Raw genomic sequence first — 22,495 nt, 5'->3', positions numbered from 1 at the left:
TATATGAATTGACTAAACACAGTAGACTTGGACTTTAGTCTAAAGATATTTCCACTATTTTATACAAATTGGTAGCCTCTACCTCTAATTCGAAAAATTACTCCTAATTCTTTAGTGGGCACTAGAACCCAATAGATCCCATATAGGCCCGAGTGTGGCTCGGCCAACCCATATGCACCTATTGGTAGGTTCTTAACCAATTGCTTCACCAAGCAACTTCTAGTGATGATTTTGCCCTAGGTTTTCCGGCAGGCGTGTGGCGCCTCCACCGAATACCCTAGTCAGGTCCAACCATTAAATGATGGAGTTAAGTCTAATCAATTAATAGACGACCAAGCCCGAGTGTGGCTCGGCTCACCTGACCGCCTATTGAAGGTACACTTAACTCATCATATATTGAATGACAATTCCAATGCTTGATAAGTACCAGGCGTGTGGCGCCTCCAATAATTATCAAAACATTGGACCCATTATCACCCAACTTAATGGGAGGCTATGACCTAGTTATCTCCATAACCATTTCATTTTAAGGACCTAATAATTTTAGAGGATTTATAATTAGGATAGATGAGAAGATCCGGTTAGTCTAATTTCTCCCACTGACTTCACCAAATCAGATTAGACTCAAACCGGTTAAGGAGACACCTAAATCAGTCATACTGATTTTCCTTAAGGCATGGGCTAACTCGAATCATTAAGTGATCCAATCAAAATGTGATTGACCATGTCGGCCAGGTAAGTGAGATCGGTGGAAGGGATATGCCATTTAACTCGACAAAGACGAATCAGTGCGAGTAGCTCCCAATTAAAAACCACCGGTCAAAACTGCCAAACTTACCTTAGACACCGACTGGTTAATCAATTTCGATTTGATTACTCAAATGACTCGGGCTACACCTCTGAGCCTAAATCAAGTTCCATCTTGGTCTAATCAAAGACATGGAATTGATCAATCTACAACTATTGTATTTAACCTAGAGTTTCCTTGACCTAATCTAGTTACTACTTAATTAGATTTGATCAATTAACTCTAATTAGTCCATATTTGATTCTAACTTTAGGTCTAACCCAATCCTAAGAACTTGATTCAAGCTAACCCATATGCCCAAAGAATTATGCAATGTCAATTAATTGAGTTACAATTCTATTTCATAACACTTAATTCTCAATTAAGTTTAGACTTATGAAAGTTTTGATCATTGCATATTTCTTTTTAATTACATATTAATTACAATCTTTCAGTTCTTAAAACACATTTTCAGATCTGAGTTTTTGTAATTAATAACATGTAATCAGATTTAATTCATGTTTAAGTCATTATGTTTTATGTTCATGCATCACATATACATAACAACATGAATTAATACAAACAACATACATCTTATGTATTTGTTTTTTCACTTTTATTTTCAGATCTGATTTGTTCATTAAAATCAGAGATCATATGAATCATAAACTTTATTTAGATCTAATCTAAACAATATTATGATTTCAGATTTATTCATGTTACTAATCCTAACACAAACATGCATCATATGCATCCAAAATTTCAGATCTACTTAATCATGCATAATCAGCAATTAAATCAATCATAAAAAGCACTTTAGATCTAATCTAAACATGTTAATGATTTCAGATTTAATTGCAAGAATTAAAACATAAAAGTTTAAACATTAACCTGGCTCTGATACCACTGAAAGTGAATCCTAGGTTCTTCGGTGTTTAGCATGCTGAATTTTTTTTTTTTTTTTGAAAACCATGGCTGAACCTGATCGGGTTGCCTACGTACCCCTTCATAAGGGGGATCAAGCCATACGTAGTTCTTTTTAAGTTTTAAAACGCAGCGGAAAAACCGAATCAAACAATTTAATTCATGCATGCTTACAAGATCAAATCTAGAAATCAGCACCTTAAGAACACATAGGATTATGCCGGAATCGTTTAAACAATTATGCTAAAACTTTTATGCATGATTAACTATCAGATCTGAAACTTAAGAACTCTATTCCAATTAATCTCCGAATATCCATCGAATGGATTCTGGAGATATCTCCGTGAGGAGCCCCAAAAGAGGGTAAAACCTCGGGAAATTGGACCTAGACCTTGACACCATAATAAATGATTAATGCTAGATTAATACCTTTTATGATGGATGAAAGTTGTGAATATGATTCTTGACTTCGCAGCCACGCACACGAATGGCCTCTACGAGAAGTACACGCGAAGTCCTGAAGGATCTTCTTCCGCAACAGTGCTAGCAGCTGCAGAACACTTGAAAGCTGAAATCTGCCCGCCGGGATTCAATCAACTCTTGATCAATCGTCTTGAAGTAGATAGAGATGAGGTTTGTAAGGGAAGTAGAGGACTCAGATCTGATCTTGAATCTTCTAGATATTCATCCTAAAAACTCTATCTAAAATGGAGAAGAAGAGGAGGAGGAGGCGGGTGAGGAAGAAGGCTGCAATGGATGTTTTTTTGGTGCCCATGTTTGACCCCTTTTAATGGCCTCCGAATTTTTATTCAAAATTCGAAATTTATTTTCAAAAAACCTCTTTTAGTTGGCACATGCAAAGGAATAGGAACAACCCAAATCAGATCTCAACCAAATCTGATTTAAATTCAAATTTTAAACACATGTGCAAGAGGGAAGGAATTTGAAATCCATGCGGCAAGGTAAAACACTTCATAATTTCGAAATCACCTCTTGAAATTCGAATTTAATCCATTCAAAAACTCAGACGCCACCTTGGCTGATGGTTTGAGTGATTAAAATCATTTAACATATTGCTTAATGTTTGAATTTAAATTCAAATAACAAACAATGTCGCCATGTGTCAAGCAATGGGTCCATGTGCCATGCAATAATTTTGGTTTATTTAAAATTCATGAAATCCAATTCCATGTCACCAATAATTGCCACATCATCTGAGCCTAATCCCCTTGGGTTGCACCTAATCAAATTTGGTCAGATCCGAATTAAAACAAAGCAATTTGGTTGAACCCAATCTAATCAGGTCAGACCCTGATTGAGCTCAAATTGAATCCAATTCAATTTTGGCTCATGCAAACTCAATCAAATTGAATTATTACTTTGTTTTGGACCTAATTCAATTAGGTCAATCCCCAATTAAGAACAAATTAATTTAAAATTAATTTGATCAGCTTAAGTCCTTTTTGGTTCTGACCTAATCTAATCAGGTCAAAACCCTAATTGAGCCCAAACTTGAATCCAATTCAATTTGGCTCATCCTTAGCACAATTACTCAATCAAATTGAGTTTATTAGTAATTTAACTACTAATTAATCCTTCAATAATTACTTTAATTATTTTATAAGATAATTTGTCAATCAAATTGACCAAATTACCCCTGAATGATTCTTAATCATTCATCAGCTTTCTTGATCAATCAGGAATCTTCTATGCGTGTGACCTCATAGGTTCGAACCTAAGCCGGTAGTATAGGAACAATTTTCTACACTAATCGATGTGACCATCTAGCAATGGTACCCGACGTTCGGATAGGTCGAATATATGCGAAACAAATATTCTGGAACCCTGAACTATGGTTACTGTATAATTCAATCCCTTTGACTCCTAATGCCAGGATGACTTAGAGCTCACTGTCAACCCTATAATTAGTACATCCATTATGTGATTAACTTTAGATATCCCGTGACTCCTCACTGGGATTACCCTGGCCAAGGTTTTGCTAAATTAATCACAAGACATTATCTCCTGTTTTCAGGAGGGGTCAATTCCATCTTGACTCACAACTGACTACGCAAGTACTTGACTGCACCCAGTGACCTTCCGTCACTGAATTAAAAATTCAGGTAGTCCGGTACCAAAGTACAGTGAGTTGCTTGCTAGTCACAGATTGCGGTCTCAGGTCAGAGGGCCAAACTTATACCCATATCCACTCGGAACATCTCTCGACAGTAGAGCATTCCGGAATTGGTCACGTTTAGTAAAATGTACTTCTACACTTCACTTGTGTGGCATACCAGTGTCTCCACACTCCTTGGTTAAGAGGACAACCAACATATATGTCACACAACGACCTAATCTCGATAATGTTGTCGTCCTAGTAACAACATATCATTTCGTCGCAAACAAGTTTAAGGACTCAAAGATAAATCCTCCTTTATCATAACATAGGTCCTAAGGACTTCATCCTATAAGAGTTCATTTGAAGATGAAATGATGAATAATGCCAAATAACACTTTATTAATTTGTCAATTCATTTACAAAATTCAATCATCAATATGCTGACGATTGACATTTAGGATACAAATTCCAACAACTCCCACTTAGCCTAATGCCAATCGGCACAGTATCTAATACCCATCTTCGACTTGTGTTCGTCGAACTCTTTGATGCCGAGGACTTTGGTAAATGGGTCAGCCAGATTTTTTTTTGTGTCAATCTTCTGAAGATCAATATCACCTCGATCGATGATCTCTCGAACCAGGTGGTAGCGACGTAGAATATGCTTGGTCCGCTGATGTGCTTTGGGTTCTCTTGCTTGAGCTATGGCCCCAGTATTGTCACAAAATACAGGCACTGGACCATCAATGGAGGGTGTCACTCCAAGCTCGGTGATGAACTTCCGCAATCATACAGCTTCCTTGGCGGCATCAGATGCTGCGATATATTCTGCTTCACATGTAGAATCTGCCACTGTATGCTGCTTGGAACTCTTCCAGCAGATGGCCCCACCCTTAAGAGTGAAGATATATCCTGACACGCTCTTGCTATCATCTTGATCTGACTGAAAACTAGAATCAGTATATCCCTCAAGTTTTAAGTCAGAATCACCATAGACAAGCCACTGATCTTTAGTATTTCTCAAATACTTAAGGATGGTTTTTACAACCTTCCAGTGGTTGCTACCTGGATCAGACTGGTATCTGCTCACTACTCCTAGTGAGTATGCCACGTCTGGTCTAGTACATGTCATGGCATACATTATAGATCCCACTGCCGAAGCATATGGAATTCTATCCATACTCTCTCTTTCTTGAGGGGTTGTCGGACAATCCCTTTTAGAGAGGTTAATTCCATGGCCCATCGGAAGATAGCCTTTCTTGGAATTAATCATACTGAACCTCTTCAGTATAGTATCAATGTATGGTGATTGGGATAATCCAAGCAATCTTCTAGATCTATCTCTATAGATCTTCATCCCTAGGATGTAAGATGCTTCTCCCAAATCCTTCATGGCAAATTGAGATGATAGCCAAACCTTTATTCCTTGTAATGCAGGAATGTCATTCCCGATTAAAAGAATGTCATCCACATACAAAATAAGGAATATAATAACTGAACCATTTGCCCATTTATAAATGCAAGGTTCCTCTTCATTCTTAATGAAGCCATATGTTTTGATTACCTTATCAAAACGTATATTCCAACTCCGTGAAGCTTGCTTTAATCCATAAATGGATTTTTGAAGCTTGCACACTTTAGACTCATCTGCAGATGTAAAACCTTCAGGTTGTATCATATACACTTCCTCTTCTAAATCTCCATTTAGAAATACGGTCTTTACATCCATTTGCCAGATTTCATAGTCTAAATGTGCTGCTATCGCAAGCACAATCCGAATGGACTTGAGCATTGCCACAGGAGAAAACGTCTCGTCATAGTCAATACCATAACGTTGACAATAACCCTTGGCAACCAAACGGGCTTTATAGGTCTCTACCTTTCCGTCTGCGCCCCGTTTCCTTTTGAATATCCACTTACACCCTATGGATTTAATTCCTTCGGGTGGGTCAACTAATGTCCAAACATCATTGACCTTCATGGATTCCATTTCGGATTGCATGGCTCCAAGCCATTTATCAGAGTCATACCTCTGCATTGCATCCATATATGTGATCGGATCCTCATCGTTTTCATCAAGTTCGATAGGATCCCCATCCCGGACCAAGAAACCATAGTATCTGTCCGGCTGACGTGGTACTCTACCCGATCGCCTTAATGGTGCATCTAATATGGGTTCTGGATCTGATCTAATCAAATCCGACTCAACTGGTTCAGTAGATGGTGTCGGATCTTCTACATGTTGAACTTCTCTAAGCTCAACATTAGAGCTATTTGTTCCTTCACCAAGGAATTCCTTTTCTAAGAAAATTGCTCTATTGCTTACGAACAACTTTTGTTCTTCAGCAAAGTAGAAGTAATATCCTTTAGTTTCTTTAGGGTAACCAACAAATAAACATTTGTCAGACTTGGGTTCAAGTTTGTCTGTCTTCAAACGTTTGACGTACGCCGGACACCCCCAAATCCTAAGGTGAGAGAGCATCGGCTTACGTCCAGTCCACATCTCATGTGGTGTTTTATTTACAGACTTACTTGGAACCTTATTTAGAATATAGCAGGCTGACTCAAGAGCATATCCCAAAAGGATATGGGCAGATTAGCAAACCCCATCATGGATCGAACCATGTCTAACAGAGTTCGATTTCTCCTTTCTGACACACCATTATATTGTGGTGTACCAGGAGGAGTCTATTGGGAGAGAATCCCATTTTCTATTAGATATGTCAAAAATTCACTGGAGAGGTATTCACCTCCTCGATCTGATCGAAGAGTTTTAATACTCTTTCCAGTTTGTTTTTCTACTTCATTACGATATAATTTGAACATTTCAAATGATTCAGATTTATGTCTCATTAAATAGACATAACCATACCTAGAAAGGTCATCTGTAAACGTAATGAAATATGAATACCCACCTCTAGCATCTGTGCTCATTGGCCCACATACATCAGAATGTACAAGGGTCAATAAATCACTGGCTCGTTCACCTTTTCCGGTAAAAGGTGATTTGGTCATTTTACCAAGAAGACATGATTCACAGGTTGTCAATGATTCACAATCATTAACATCAAGGATTCCCTCTTTACTTAACCTGTTCATCCTATTCTTGTTAATATGACCTAGCGTATGATGCCAAAGGTAGACATCCGTGACATTATCTATTCTAGGGCGCTTATTGGATTTATACATTACATGAGCAGGCTGTGACAAAATGTAAATGCCATTACTCAAAATTCCATTCATTACAACAACACCATTCCAAATGACATTGCAATTATCCTTTTTTATTGATATTTCATAACCATTTTTGGCCAAAAGGCCTACAGAAATGATATTCAATAGAAAACTTGGACAATAGTGACAATCACTAAGGACATTTACATGAGAGCTGAATTCAAGTTTAAGAATTCCTAAAGCTAGAACTGGAACTGGTCTTCCATCTCCAACATTCAGGAACCTTTCTCCTTCTTCAAACCTCTTACTGACTTGTAGCCCCTGCAACAAATTGCAAATATTAAAAGGACTACCGGTATCCAATACCCAGGTCGAATTATCACAAATAGAAAAATTGCAAGGTGTTATCATATAAGTACCTTGATTGGCAACTGATTGCCCACTTTTCTTAGGCCGGTTCGGATCGAGGGATGCAATGTAAAGAGGACAGTTCCTCTTCCAATGTCCTTGCTTCTTGCAGAAGAAGCACTCCGCCTTGCTCTGATCAGCCTTTTTATTCTTTTTCTGACTAGGCTGAGCATGGTGCACCTGTTTCTTTTGGATTTTATTTTTCTTTTTTCCTTTCTTAAAGGAGCGACCCTTGGATGAACCTCCCACTAAATTCACCGTCTTCTTAAGAAGTTGGTGATCATTCTCAAACGTCTGTAGTAACCCCAACAATTGGTGATAATTCACTACAGGTTTCGTCATACGAAAATGAGTGAGAAAAGGACGGTATGATCCAGGCAATGAGTTTAGTATGGCATCCTTCCCCAATTGATTATGAAGGGGAAAGCCAAGAGAGCTTAGACGCTCGATTAACTCAATCATGTACAGTACATGATCAGTTACCGAGGTCCCATCTTTTATTCGGGCGCTGAAGATGGCACAACTAGTTTTGTGCCTCTCAACGTCGTCAGGAATGCCGAATGATTCATTCAACACTTGAATGATATCTTCCGGCTGCGTATTCTCAAAACGCCTACTAAACTCATCACTCATTGCTGCCAACATGATGCATCGAACAGTGATCCGGTCACTGAGCCACTTCTGATAAGTGTCTCTGGCCGATCTTGATGCATTAGCAGCGGGCTGCTCAGGTGCTTGATCCGTTATCACATAAAGGATCCTCTCATGCTCTAGCACTATTTTCAGTTTTCTATGCCAATTATTGAAATTTGGACCAGTCAACTTGTCATTGTCCAACAATGAGCGAAGTGATAAATTAGTGGCCATTTCTGCATAAAAAGAAAATTTGGCTATTAGTATATGAATTGACTAAACACAGTAGACTTGGACTTTAGTCTAAAGATATTTCCACTATTTTATACAAATTGGTAGCCTCTACCTCTAATTCGAAAAATTACTCCTAATTCTTTAGTGGGCACTAGAACCCAATAGATCCCATATAGGCCCGAGTGTGGCTCGGCCAACCCATATGCACCTATTGGTAGGTTCTTAACCAATTGCTTCACCAAGCAACTTCTAGTGATGATTTTGCCCTAGGTTTTCCGGCAGGCGTGTGGCGCCTCCACCGAATACCCTAGTCAGGTCCAACCATTAAATGATGGGGTTAAGTCTAATCAATTAATAGACGACCAAGCCCGAGTGTGGCTCGGCTCACCTGACCGCCTATTGAAGGTACACTTAACTCATCATATATTGAATGACAATTCCAATGCTTGATAAGTACCAGGCGTGTGGCGCCTCCAATAATTATCAAAACATTGGACCCATTATCACCCAACTTAATGGGAGGCTATGACCTAGTTATCTCCATAACCATTTCATTTTAAGGACCTAATAATTTTAGAGAATTTTATAATTAGGATAGATGAGAAGATTCGGTTAGTCTAATTTCTCCCACTGACTTCACCAAATCAGATTAGACTCAAACCGGTTAAGGAGACACCTAAATCAGTCATACTGATTTTCCTTAAGGCATGGGCTAACTCGAATCATTAAGTGATCCAATCAAAATGTGATTGACCATGTCGGCCAGGTAAGTGAGATCGGTGGAAGGGATATGCCATTTAACTCGACAAAGACGAATCAGTGCGAGTAGCTCCCAATTAAAAACCACCGGTCAAAACTGCCAAACTTACCTTAGACACCGACTGGTTAATCAATTTCGATTTGATTACTCAAATGACTCGGGCTACACCTCTGAGCCTAAATCAAGTTCCATCTTGGTCTAATCAAAGACATGGAATTGATCAATCTACAACTATTGTATTTAACCTAGAGTTTCCTTGACCTAATCTAGTTACTACTTAATTAGATTTGATCAATTAACTCTAATTAGTCCATGTTTGATTCTAACCTTAGGTCTAACCCAATCCTAAGAACTTGATTCAAGCTAACCCATATGCCCAAAGAATTATGCAATGTCAATTAATTGAGTTACAATTCTATTTCATAACACTTAATTCTCAATTAAGTTTAGACTTATGAAAGTTTTGATCATTGCATATTTCTTTTTAATTACATATTAATTACAATCTTTCAGTTCTTAAAACACATTTTCAGATCTGAGTTTTTGTAATTAATCACATGTAATCAGATTTAATTCATGTTTAAGTCATTATGTTTTATGTTCATGCATCACATATACATAACAACATGAATTAATACAAACAACATACATCTTATGTATTTGTTTTTTCACTTTTATTTTCAGATCTGATTTGTTCATTAAAATCAGAGATCATATGAATCATAAACTTTATTTAGATCTAATCTAAACAATATTATGATTTCAGATTTATTCATGTTACTAATCCTAACACAAACATGCATCATATGCATCCAAAATTTCAGATCTACTTAATCATGCATAATCAGCAATTAAATCAATCATAAAAAGCACTTTAGATCTAATCTAAACATGTTAATGATTTCAGATTTAATTGCAAGAATTAAAACATAAAAGTTTAAACATTAACCTGGCTCTGATACCACTGAAAGTGAATCCTAGGTTCTTCGGTGTTTAGCATGCTGAATTTTTTTTTTTTTTTGAAAACCATGGCTGAACCTGATCGGGTTGCCTACGTACCCCTTCATAAGGGGGATCAAGCCATACGTAGTTCTTTTTAAGTTTTAAAACGCAGCGGAAAAACCGAATCAAACAATTTAATTCATGCATGCTTACAAGATCAAATCTAGAAATCAGCACCTTAAGAACACATAGGATTATGCCGGAATCGTTTAAACAATTATGCTAAAACTTTATGCATGATTAACTATCAGATCTGAAACTTAAGAACTCTATTCCAATTAATCTCCGAATATCCATCGAATGGATTCTGGAGATATCTCCGTGAGGAGCCCCAAAAGAGGGTAAAACCTCGGGGAATTGAACCTAGACCTTGACACCATAATAAATGATTAATGCTAGATTAATACCTTTTATGATGGATGAAAGTTGTGAATATGATTCTTGACTTCACAGCCACGCACACGAATGGCCTCTACGAGAAGTACACGCGAAGTCCTGAAGGATCTTCTTCCGCAACAGTGCTAGCAGCTGCAGAACACTTGAAAGCTGAAATCTGCCCGCCGGGATTCAATCAACTCTTGATCAATCGTCTTGAAGCAGATAGAGATGAGGTTTGTAAGGAAAGTAGAGGACTCAGATCTGATCTTGAATCTTCTAGATATTCATCCTGAAAACTCTATCTAAAATGGAGAAGAAGAGGAGGAGGAGGCGGGTGAGGAAGAAGGCTGCAATGGATGTTTTTTTGGTGCCCATGTTTGACCCCTTTTAATGGCCTCCGAATTTTCATTCAAAATTCGAAATTTATTTTCAAAAAACCTCTTTTAGTTGGCACATGCAAAGGAATAGGAACAATCCAAATCAGATCTCAACCAAATCTGATTTAAATTCAAATTTTAAACACATGTGCAAGAGGGAAGGAATTTGAAATCCATGCGGCAAGGTAAAACACTTCATAATTTCGAAATCACCTCTTGAAATTCGAATTTAATCCATTCAAAAACTCAAACGCCACCTTGGCTGATGGTTTGAGTGATTAAAATCATTTAACATATTGCTTAATGTTTGAATTTAAATTCAAATAACAAACAATGTCGCCATGTGTCAAGCAATGGGTCCATGTGCCATGCAATAATTTTGGTTTATTTAAAATTCATGAAATCCAATTCCATGTCACCAATAATTGCCACATCATCTGAGCCTAATCCCCTTGGGTTGCAGCTAATCAAATTTGGTCAGACCCGAATTAAAACAAAGCAATTTGGTTGAACCCAATCTAATCAGGTCAGACCCTGATTGAGCTCAAATTGAATCCAATTCAATTTTGGCTCATGCAAACTCAATCAAATTGAATTATTACTTTGTTTTGGACCTAATTCAATTAGGTCAATCCCCAATTAAGAACAAATTAATTTAAAATTAATTTGATCAGCTTAAGTCTTTTTTGGTTCTGACCTAATCCAATCAGGTCAAAACCCTAATTGAGCCCAAACTTGAATCCAATTCAATTTGACTCATCCTTAGCACAATTACTCAATCAAATTGAGTTTATTAGTAATTTAATTACTAATTAATCCTTGAATAATTACTTTAATTATTTTATAAGATAATTTGCCAATCAAATTGACCAAATTACCCCTGAATGATTCTTAATCATTCATCAGCTTTCTTGATCAATCAGGAATCTTCTATGCGTGTGACCTCATAGGTTCGAACCTAAGCCGGTAGTATAGGAACAATTTTCTACACTAATCGATGTGACCATCTAGCAATGGTACCCGACGTCCGGATAGGTCGAATATATGCAAAACAAATATTCTGGAACCCTGAACTATGGTTACTGTATAATTCAATCCCTTTGACTCCTAATGCCAGGATGACTTAGAGCTCACTGTCAACCCTATAATTAGTACATCCATTATGTGATTAACTTTAGATATCCCGTGACTCCTCACTGGGATTACCCTGGCCAAGGTTTTGCTAAATTAATCACAAGACATTATCTCCTGTTTTCAGGAGGGGTCAATTCCATCTTGACTCACAACTGACTACGCAAGTACTTGACTGCACCCAGTGACCTTCCGTCACTGAGTTAGAAATTCAGGTAGTCCGGTACCAAAGTACAGTGAGTTGCTTGCTAGTCACAGGTTGCGGTCTCAGGTCAGAGGGCCAAACTAATACCCATATCCACTCGGAACATCTCTCGACAGTAGAGCGTTCCGAAATTGGTCACGTTTAGTGAAATGTACTTCTACACTTCACTTGTGTGGCATACCAGTGTCTCCACACTCCTTGGTTAAGAGGACAACCAACATATATGTCACACAACGACCTAATCTCGATAATGTTGTCGTCCTAGTAACAACATATCATTTCGTCGCAAACAAGTTTAAGGACTCAAAGATAAATCCTCCTTTATCATAACATAAGTCCTAAGGACTTCATCATATAAGAGTTCATTTGAAGATGAAATGATGAATAATGCCAAATAACACTTTATTAATTTGTCAATTCATTTACAAAATTCAATCATCAATATGCTGACGATTGACATTTAGGATACAAATTCCAACACCTTTGGCATTCACTTCTTGCTCAGTAACATTTACAGATACATCCATATGCAAATGATAGAGACTGTCAATCATAAAACCACGTGCGACTATTTTATTTCTGAAATGAATAGAATAGCAGTCTTTGTCAAATGTAAAAACATGACCTTCCTGTGCTAGACATGAAACAGAAATCAAATTTCTGCTAGCAGCAGGTACATAATAGCAGTCTCTAAGTAATAAACTAAAATCAGACGGTAGTCGCAGTTGGTAGGTGCCCACAGCCACAGCAGCAACTTTTGCCCCGTTGCCAACCCGAAGGGTTACTGCACCTTCCGCCAGCCTTCTACTTTCCTTTAGATCCTGCATGGTAGTGCATAGATGAGCACTAAAACCAGAATCTATAACCCAACTAGAAGTAGAAGAAACCGTTAGATTAGTTTCAATTATGAGCAAGTCTATACCTTCTGAAGATGTGTCACCTTTCTTGTTCTTCAGGCTCTCGAGGTATGAAGGACAATTCCTCTTCCAGTGGCCATCGACATTGCAGTGGAAACATTTTCCTTTGTCATTGGCCCTTTTCTTTTGAACTTCCTTCTTTGGCTTTTTGTCTTTCTTCTGCTTCTTCACAGGCTTCTTTTTCTTCCAAACAGACTTTCTCTTGGAACCAGAAGTCAACTCAGCAGCAAGGACATTGCCCCTTGAATCTTTCAAGGCTTCCTCAGCAGTTACCAACATATTTATCAGTTCAGTCTTAGTGCATTCAATTTTATTCATGTGGTAGTTTACTATAAACTGACCAAATGAATCAGAAAGGGATTGAAGGATCAGATCTACTTGCAATTCCTTGTGCATGTTCATACCGAGCTTCTCAAGCTCCTCTAGGTCCTTGATCATAGTCAGACCGTGATCATGGATGATGCAAAAATAAAATTGTTCTCCCAAGTGCAGGAGAATCGCACAAGTAGTAAATTCTCGGGAGTCCGAGGTCGAATCCTCAGGGAACGAAATATTTATAAGATTATTTAGTATAATTTTAGATTAATTAATTCAATAAATTTGTGGATTAAGATGATGTTTTGATTTTCAGAAATTAAAAGCAGAGAACAATATATCAAGAAATAAAGTTCGATGAAATAAAGATGGTAGGGATCTGGAATCTCCCTTGATGATATTGCATCCAAGAAATAAACTCTATGGTTCTTGATTAAAAATGAATGGTAGGATAGATCTAATCATGGTATATGTTTCATGAACATATGAACTCAATTTCTAAGCATTCGTCGTGCTTTCTACGTCTACGATGAATCAAATACTAAAGCAATCCATATATCAATAATCATAATCCATTTAAGAGCTATCTACGAAATAACTATGCATGGATCAAAAACATATCAGTAAATATAATTCATTCAAGGCAAAAGTTTAGAGTTTACTTCAAAGAGCAATACATCAAAGGTTCCTCCATCTCCCTTCCTAAGAAATTAGCCGGCCATAAACATAAAAGGAACTCCCCTATTCCTCTTCCTTCTTTTTTTTTCTTTTTATTTTCGGAAACAGGGCATCCCCTGTTTCCCTTTCTCTTCTTTTTTCTTTTCAATAACAGGAACCCCGTTTCCGAATGAGGGATGGCCTATTTTTCCTCCCGAATGGCCGAGATAACCGGCTCTCCTCCCCTCCCTTTCTCGCATGCGGTGAAGATGGCCGGATGAGATGAATCCTCGGGCGAAAATGATGGACGCGGACGGCTGCAGATCGATTGAAGGAGGTTGAACGCGGAAATCTCGGGATGTTGGGATCTCATGCTGAAGATGAAGCTTGACCGCTGGCGTTTGGGATTCGAATGGCTGGATCGAATGCAGGAGATGGGGCGCGGACGGCTGCTGGAAAGTTTGCATGCGAGTGGATAACGATCACGGAGCTGGGATCTCGGGATGGTCGGGTCTTGCATGCGAAATCTTCGGACTCGGATGGGAGCTGGAGCCGGGACGCGTGAAGGATGAGATGCGGACGCGTGGAGAGCGGACGCTTGCGGGATCTGGGAGAAGCTGAATGCATAGGAGATGAATATGGAGAAGATACGTGGGATGCTGGCGCTGAGATCACGGAAGCTGGGAGGTGCTGTGAACGTAGACCCGGATGCTTCGTTTTGGGAAGAAACAGAGGAAGAACAACTCGGCTGGGAGAGCTGTGGGTGCGGGAGATTGCATACGGAAGAATTGGAATGTTGGCACCTGGGCTTAAGATGCAGAAGAAGCTGGGACGCACGAGATGCTGCAGGATAATGGGCTTGCTGCTATGAACCCCACGGACCGTTGGATCCTTCCGGATAATGAATCTAGGCCCTTTGTGCATTTTAGCTTTGATTTGCGATTACGGAAGAAGAGGATGAGCTGCACGTGGGCTTCATCGGGCTGAGATGCACGGGCTGCTGGGAATTAATTGCAGTGAACTGTCTTGCTGAACTTAGACTCCTTCTAATGTGCAACTGGGGTTGAACCATGTGGTTGACTGGTCACCTACTATGATGCATCTTTTTGAACCCAATGTGCATTTTAACTTTGATTTCCGATCACCTGCATTCTACAAAAATATAATATTAATACAGCACTTCTATCATTATGTGTTAGCAATAATACTAATTTAAGTGATGTGTAGATCGCACTTTTGTGCTCTCATCACACCCCCCAACTAGCTTATTGCTAGTCTCTAGCAATTAACAAGCAATTGATAAAATGAGAGTACAAAAAGTGTTGGTTGGTTCTTTGATGTTTTATTAGAACTAATTGCATAAAATTAAGATAAGTACTCACTTTCGTAGGAATCACGATTGCACTTAGCACGTGCAACAAGCCGTTAAACCCCTAGATTATCCTAGTGGACGAGTGTTGTCTCGTGAGAATTTTCAGGGATGTTACCCACAAACATCATGAATTATATGACATGAGATTCTAATAAAAATAAACCCTAAGCTAATACACATGTAATTAATTGACAAATATTTTCAAGTATGGCAACTGTCAAAGCAAGGAATATAAAAGTGTAGTGTGCATCAAATCATATGACTTTCTCAGAGTACTAATACCTCCACCACAACAGAGCACCGCCTGAGTTTTAGGTGCACTACTCAAGTCTACAAATGTTTTCTACACTTTATTAGAACCTGATCCATCAAATTTTCAGAATATCACTTGTTGTCTAAATTTGTCAAGAATGGTTCGCATATAAAGAAAGAGCTATCAATCCCAACTAAACAACCCGGGTACACAGAGATCCAATACAATGGAGTCAAACCAGCCATTACCACATGTCACTAGGTTCAATCCAACCAACCCTATTCATGCTTATTTTTATTTTTATTTTTAAAACACATATGACGATTACAATAGTCCAACCCCATTAGGCTCTAGTAAGATCCGTGTAGCGAGCTTTCAGCCAATGACCCCCGATCCAGTTGGCTCAAGACATTAGGTGAAACACCCTTCGGGCTTAATTACTCGAATCAGACTACGCCACGAGGACAGACTTGTCATCATGAGGATTTTTTTTTTTTTTGCAAGAAAAGAGAAGATAGACTGAACCATATATATATTTTTTTATTATATATGTGACTGCATCGTGACTATAGGTCAACCAAGGTCGGATCATAAGGCACCTAAGTAATCTAACTGGGATATTCAACCTCTATCTTTATGTGAAAACCAAATCCTGAACCTTATGGTACGAACAAGGATACTCATACTTCTTTTACGGATAAGGCTAACAAAAATGCAGTTAACAAATGTGAACTCCTGAGGCTTTCCTATTATCATTAAGTACATGTGTGGGGATCTAATAATAGGTCACTGATCAGTCATAGTATGCATGTATTCCTTGCATTAATAGTTGCACAAACTCAATATGAAAATACATGTGCATTTGCTCAGAAAAGAAAGTAATGGAATAAATCAAATGCAAAAACTTTTTTTTTTTTTTTTGCAAAATATTTCCCTCCCCCCAACTTAAATATTGCATTGTCCTCAATGTAAAAGATGCAAGAAAGCTATATGTGAGAAACAATAGAGAAAAGAATATTAGAGAGAAGAAGAATACCTTGAGCTGTTGATTTCCAGAAAAGAAGACCTACAAAATAAGAAAAAAAAATAAAAGAAAAAAAAATAATTCTAACTAATATACACATACCTTGGCCGTCATGCTCAGTCATAAGAAGGCTCCTCCAAGGGAAAGGAGTCCTCTTCATCTGCAAAATTCTCAAGAAAAGGTTTTAATCTGTGTCCATTTACCTTCAAAATTTGACCATCTTGTGGATTCTCAATTTCAACTGCCCCGTGTGGAATGCTAGTAGGCTTAGGCAAAGGTTTATTCACTCTATCCCCTGTATCCCATAATTGTGTAGTCTCTGCGAGAGAGTCTAAATAGTCCCATGCCTCATCGGGTTGCTTTTCCAAAAATAGACCATTGCACATAGTCTCTATAAATTGTTTCAACTGTGGAGACAACCCCTCGTAAAAGAAACTAATGGTTCTCCATGTTTCAAACCCATGATGAGGACAAGAGAGTAGCAAATCTTTAAATCTCTCCCAGCATTCATAAAATGTTTCATGGTCTTTTTGTTGGAAATTACTAATGTGCCTTTTCAAAAAATTAGTCCTTTGTGCGGGAAAGAACTTTTTTAAGAATTCTCTTTGCATATCATGCCATGTTCCTAACGATCTTGGTCTCAAGGAGTTCAGCCATGTTTTGGCTTTATCCTTCAAGGAAAAAGGAAACAAGGTTAATTTAAGGACATCTTCCGATACATTTGGCACTCTAAATGTGATGCTAATTTCCTCAAAATCCTTAAGGTGAAGATAATGGTTCTCGGATTCCATTCCATGATACTTTGGCAGCAATTGAATTACTCCTGGTTTGATTTCAAAGTGTCCTACATTTTCAGGAATAATCATGCATGAAGGTTGACTAGTCCTAGTGGGATGTAAGTATTGTCGAAGTGTCATAACTGGGGGTCTACCTTCATTACCATGGTGACTTCCTACATCATCATCAGCCATCTCACCAGATCTGAGATTTTGCGAAAAAGTTTCAATAATGTGATCTAAGGAATTGTCAAAAGGTTGTCGACTCAGACGTCCAGTGTTGTCCCTATTCCAACCTAGCATACAAAATTTCAGAGTTTATTTATTTGTTTTTTTTTTATTTATTTTTTTTCTTTAATGATTACCCTTGATCTTTTCTTAAAGTTCTTATCAATTTTCAAGTAGCAACAAGGGTTAATGAGATATGATGATAATAAAATTCTGATTCTAAACAAAAAAATTAAACACAGAAAATTCAAAGCAGACAGCAGCAAAGTTTATATTAATTTAATGGTCATAAAAGTATCAGAATATCAATCAGACCGTTCCGATGAAAGAAACATGTGTCCTACAGCAGCCGACGAAATTTGAGTGCAATCAGATGGTGGATTACGCAGATATCGGAGTTTGATGCAGACTGTGCAGGGAATAAAAAAACAGCAATAAAGATTTTTTTTTTTTTTGAAAGAAAAAGACTAAATACTAAGATACTGATTAAATCTAAAATTATACTAATAAATCAGCCGTTCTCCGGCAACGGTGCCAAAAACTTGATGCAAAAATAAAATTGTTCTCCCAAGTGCAGGAGAATCGCACAAGTAGTAAATTCTCGGGAGTCCGAGGTCGAATCCTCAGGGAACGAAATATTTATAAGATTATTTAGTATAATTTTAGATTAATTAATTCAATAAATTTGTGGATTAAGATGATGTTTTGATTTTCAGAAATTAAAAGCAGAGAACAATATATCAAGAAATAAAGTTCGATGAAATAAAGATGGTAGGGATCTGGAATCCCCCTTGATGATATTGCATCCAAGAAATAAACTCTATGGTTCTTGATTAAAAATGAATGGTAGGATAGATCTAATCATGGTATATGTTTCATGAACATATGAACTCAATTTCTAAGCATTCGTCGTGCTTTCTATGTCTACGACGAATCAAATACTAAAGCAATCCATATATCAATAATCATAATCCATTTAAGAGCTATCTACGAAATAACTATGCATGGATCAAAAACATATCAGTAAATATAATTCATTCAAGGCAAAAGTTTAGAGTTTACTTCAAAGAGCAATACATCAAAGGTTCCTCCATCTCCCTTCCTAAGAAATTAGCCGGCCATAAACATAAAAGGAACTCCCCTATTCCTCTTCCTTCTTTTTTTTTTCTTTTTATTTTCGGAAACAGGGCATCCCCTGTTTCCCTTTCTCTTCTTTTTTCTTTTCAATAACAGGGACCCCATTTCCGAATGAGGGATGGCCTATTTTTCCTCCCAAATGGCCGAGATAACCGGCTCTCCTCCCCTCCCTTTCTCGCATGCAGTGAAGATGGCCAGATGAGATGAATCCCCGGGCGAAAATGATGGACGCGGACGGCTGCAGATCGATTGAAGGAGGTTGAACGCGGAAATCTCGGGATGTTGGGATCTCATGCTGAAGATGAAGCTTGACCGCTGGCGTTTGGGATTCGAATGGCTGGATCGAATGCAGGAGATGGGGCGCGGACGGCTGCTGGAAAGTTTGCATGCGAGTGGATAACGATCACGGAGCTGGGATCTCGGGATGGTCGGGTCTTGCATGCGAAATCTTCGGACTCGGATGGGAGCTGGAGCCGGGACGCGTGAAGGATGAGATGTGGACGCGTGGAGAGCGGACGCTTGCGGGATCTGGGAGAAGCTGAATGCATAGGAGATGAATATGGAGAAGATACGTGGGATGCTGGCGCTGAGATCACGGAAGTTGGGAGGTGCTGTGAACGTAGACCCGGATGCTTCGTTTTGGGAAGAAACAGAGGAAGAACAACTCGGCTGGGAGAGCTGTGGGTGCGGGAGATTGCATACGGAAGAATTGGAATGTTGGCACCTGGGCTTAAGATGCAGAAGAAGCTGGGACGCACGAGATGCTGGAGGATAATGGGCTTGCTGCTATGAACCCCACGGACCGTTGGATCCTTCCGGATAATGAATCTAGGCCCTTTGTGCATTTTAGCTTTGATTTGCGATTACGGAAGAAGAGGATGAGCTGCACGTGGGCTTCATCGGGCTGAGATGCACGGGCTGCTGGGAATTAATTGCAGTGAACTGTCTTGCTGAACTTAGACTCCTAATAATGTGCAACTGGGGTTGAACCATGTGGTTGACTGGTCACCTACTATGATGCATCTTTTTGAACCCAATGTGCATTTTAACTTTGATTTCCGATCACCTGCACCCTACAAAAATATAATATTAATACAGCACTTCTATCATTATGTGTTAGCAATAATACTAATTTAAGTGATGTGTAGATCGCACTTTTGTGCTCTCATCAATGGACAGACTGCCCCTCGCGCATCTTTGCTTTGAAGAGCCTCTTGGACACTTCAAAACGAGCTGTGCGACTCTGCTCACCATACAACTCTTGCAGGTGTGCCAGTATGTCCCTAGTAGTCTTCATATTTTCATGCTGGCATTGTAGTTCATTGGACATGGATGCCATGATATAGTACTTGACTCTGATGTCATCATCCGTCCACTTTTGATGCGTCACACGCTGATCATCAGTAGGACGTGCTGGTAGTCTAGGGATATCTGAATCGAGCATGTAGCCTATTTTCTCACAGTTCAAAACAATTTTGAGGTTTCTAAGCCAGTCCTTGTAATTGGTTCCGGTCAGTCGGTTGGTCTCAAGAATACGGGTCAAAAGATTTGAAGCTGACATTATGATCTGCAGAGAGTAAAGATTCTAGTTAGACTTTTGTACTTGATCCTTAATCTGTTCTAAGGTCTTTTAGAACAAATGTACCTCCTACTATTTTCTCGAATTCCTCACACTCCCCTGGTAGGAAAACGGAAATCCTACGCGACTAGGATTTCTAGTAGGTACTGCGGTCCCACCAATTTACATGCCACCTCACCTAACAGTTATTGGTGACACATAAACAGATGAGTGTATAACTCTTGTACAATGCTTCTCAAGCATGTTGCAGTGCTTCTTGGTCTCTAAGCCATGAAGACCTCACCTAACAGTTATTGGTCCCATTTCTTAGTTAAGTCAGACCCACCGTATAACCGTAGGAATAAAGTCGTCATTGGGTCCTCACTGTTAGATGTATACCCTAGAAGCCAATCTGGCTGACACATTGTTAATTCTAGGGACATAATTTTGTACTTGACTATTTATTATTAAATAATAAAAGGCATCGTTTCATTCATATTATTTATGTGTCTATGAATCGTCCAAGAAATTAATAAGATGATGATGCATATTCTCAAGAGTTGAGAATTTGAGCCATGTATCATTGGTGATTAATTTCTAAATGCTCCTGATCAATGGATCATCACGAGGACGGTGATCGATCCGATCAGTGCACAGATCACTTTCCTTCTGGATGGACGAGACTTGAGTCCACAGTGTAGGGACACTGAAGTGATAGTGCAGGTACTTGTTACAGAACAAGGGTACTGAGCGTGACCAAGACAAGAAGTCACTTGGATGTCTATCCACTCGTCAGTGACTTGCTTGATGTTGCAGTAGTATGACTGGTCCTTTGACCTGCGGTGCTTCAGCTACTCACAGTGAGGTTATTGTAGTTTGACTACACGTATACATGGTCTCTAGTCATATGGGTCCTTGTAGTGTAGATTGGCTGCATTAAGTTCACTGTAGGAGTAGGGTATGCACTTACATGGAATCTATCGACCTTGATAGAAGAGGAGTGATCCTATGTGATTTGTTAGACTGAGTTCTAAGACCTTGGCCAGGGCAGTAATAGAAAGTGGAGAAAGAGTTTTCCACTATCGAACTCGAGTCAAATAAATCTTGACATATGACAGACGAAGGGGTTTGACGAGTTATCCATGACCTCCGTCCTGTAGGGATCCACGATAGTAGGACTGTATCACACGATAACTGCACCTAGAGGTTCATCATTCTATTCTACTGGGTAGCCACTACATGCTGCTAGGTGTCACTGGTGGATGGTGGGACTCACAGGGATTATCTCGATGATCGATAAACCCTAATGAGTAGAGTTGGAATCGTTCCAATCCATTGAAAGGAGTTTTCAATGATATTATGATAGAGATCATAATATATCTCACTACCAGTCAGAGTAGAACCTATGGGGTCACACACACTAGAGGCATTGACCGATCCGATGGTTGAATCGTGATTAGGAATCACAAGTAATCAATTCGATTGATAATAAGCTGAAGAAGGAACAAAGAGAATTAATTAATTGGACTTAAAACAAGAGTCCTACTTGGAGTAGGATTTCTAGAGTCCTAATTGGATTAGGACTAGGAATCCTACTTGGACTGAGATTCCTACTTGGACTGGGATTCCTACTTAGACTGGGAATCCTATTAGGAGTAGGACTAGGATTCCTACTTGGAGTAGGATTCCTACAATCCTAATTAGATTAGGAGTTTTGAATTAAATTTGGATTCCTACTTGGAGTAGGATTCCTAGAGTCCTAATCGGATTAGGACTTCAAATTCAAATTAGAGTCCTAATTGGATTAGGACTAGAATTAAACAAGTCCTAATTGGATTAGGATTTCTTAAGTCCTAATTAATTATTAATCTAATGAATCAACATGACTCCTAATTGGATTAGGATTGAAGAGTTCAATTGAGTCATGGTTCATTCAAGTTCTAATTGGATTAGGACTAGCATAGATTGAACCCAATTGATTCATGATTTGGACTAAACCAAATAGGAGCCCTAGATGCCTTTATAAGGCTTTGAAAGGAGGTGCCCTAATGATAAGTGAAGCCCTCCTCCTCTCCATCACGTGGCCACCCTCCTCTCCTCTCTTTTCAGCCGCCAACAACAAAGGG

At 38.8% G+C, this 22,495-nt stretch overlaps 1 pseudogene; it reads left to right on the top strand.

Annotated features, from left to right (window-relative positions):
• Nucleotides 1-17,126: 17,126 nt before the first annotated feature.
• Nucleotides 17,127-17,224, top strand: LOC120104840 (annotated as a pseudogene).
• The last annotated feature ends 5,271 nt before the right edge of the window (nucleotides 17,225-22,495 follow it).

This window comes from Phoenix dactylifera, unplaced genomic scaffold (assembly GCF_009389715.1).
Source record: "Phoenix dactylifera cultivar Barhee BC4 unplaced genomic scaffold, palm_55x_up_171113_PBpolish2nd_filt_p 000120F, whole genome shotgun sequence".
Taxonomy (NCBI): domain Eukaryota; kingdom Viridiplantae; phylum Streptophyta; class Magnoliopsida; order Arecales; family Arecaceae; genus Phoenix; species Phoenix dactylifera.
Note: the sequence above shows the minus strand (reverse complement) of the source record. Positions and strands in the feature narration are given on the sequence as shown.